Source organism: Pinus tabuliformis, chromosome 2_2, assembly GCF_031772625.1.
Source record: "Pinus tabuliformis cultivar Carrire ecotype Pingquan chromosome 2_2, CPIR1, whole genome shotgun sequence".
NCBI classification, from domain to species: domain Eukaryota; kingdom Viridiplantae; phylum Streptophyta; class Pinopsida; order Pinales; family Pinaceae; genus Pinus; species Pinus tabuliformis.
In genome coordinates, this window is record NC_142300.1 from 1,283,202,748 (window position 1) to 1,283,204,361 (window position 1,614).

At 37.6% G+C, this 1,614-nt stretch overlaps 1 pseudogene; it reads right to left on the reverse strand.

Moving 5' to 3' along the window:
* LOC149198161 (molybdate transporter 1 pseudogene) overlaps positions 1-1,246 on the reverse strand; it is an 8,319-nt pseudogene extending 7,073 nt beyond the window's left edge.
* Between the last annotated feature and the right edge of the window lie 368 nt (positions 1,247-1,614).

Genomic DNA, 1,614 nt, shown 5'->3' on the forward strand with positions numbered 1-1,614 from the left:
TCTATGTAGGACCAAGAATAAATGTAAGGTTTATTCATCAAGAAATTGTTGCCACATAAATTATAATAGCAATAAATACATAGTAATACATGGAAGATAATACTCGTCATTAGAGGACTTATCGTCATGATTCATGTATCTATTACTTAATACAGATTATCAATGGGTTTTAAGATGAGACATTAAGATTGGAAGTATGGACCAAGTGGGAGAATGTTGCTCCCATAACGACTGTTAGCTCCCATAATGACTGCCGATAATTTAGAAACCAACTGACCATTCGACCACGGATAATTTAGAAACTGACTGCAGTTCATTAGTTTTTTGTTGGGAGCTCCTAGAGTGGTCCATTACTCCCTCTGCAGTTCTCTACCATGTTCTGTGGAACACTTGACACATAGCCAACAAAAGCTTGATGGAAGCTTGGCTATAAATACTTCTGTTTGGTCCCCAAGCTCACCACTCAATTCCCTTCAGCCTTACACCATCAAATTAGAGTGAGCAAAGCTTGGAAGTGCCACACGAATGAGAGATTTTGGGTGAATTTTGTAAATCTAAGGGCGACATTTGCAAAGCTGTTTGTCTCTGTCTTTCCACTTGGCTGTTACTTTGAAGTTCACAATCGGGACAACCTATCTCTGTGCATGGAGGGACATTTTTGTGATTGGAATCCCGTGTGAATTCATTGTACCTTACGGTTAACAACTAATGAGTTTCTTTCTGTTCACATGCATATTTTCTAGAAAAATTGTGATTCGAACTGCAAACGTTTTATAGCAGGCGATGGCGACTGAAGTATGGTTTTAGTTTGTTCTATAATACTATAATTGTGTGAATTCATTACTACCAGTTTTGATCGAGCCAACGCCAGAAAACAAAAGGGAAGTGCACTGCCTCAAGCATAGCGGAAAGTCTGATATCGGAGTGTGAGTAGCATCAATGGCCGAAGGTATGATTTATTGGTATTAAAGTTTTTCGATTCTTTTAAGTGTTTATTCCGCATTATAGAATCGTTATTATGCTATCAAATGAATGTACCCAAGTCTCCCAACGATCCATTCACCTCTGCCCATCTTGCTTTAAAATGCAAATTGCTCTTCAATCTTTCCCAGAATCTTTTGTAACTTGGCTCTGGGAATTCTGATAAGTACTCACAGTGATTTTTGACAAGGATTTGTCTATCTCCACCACTTTCTTGACATTTTGCGTCGAAACCCAATGGATTTTGTTGGATTTCTAGGGACATATCTACAAACTTTCTACAAACTTGCTAGCTACTAATCTCAGCCATACAGATTCTCAAACTGAGAAGCCTCAAGGAAATAAAAGTATCATATGATAGTAGTTTTCTTGATTACAAAGCAGAGCCACTTACTTCAAAAATCTAATGACGTCCATACATTGTCCACAACATTAGAATTCCTTCGAATCATGATTAAAGTATATATTCATTTTTCTTGCAATAATATGACAAAGACATTAAATTTTGAGAGTCAACTTACGCGTAACGCTCAACAATGGCCATTTGTATGTATCTCCCCTGAAATATGGCGGCCATTCGATCATGCATCGCCATTTTTATACGCAATGGACCTTCCATCTGTCATATGTTAA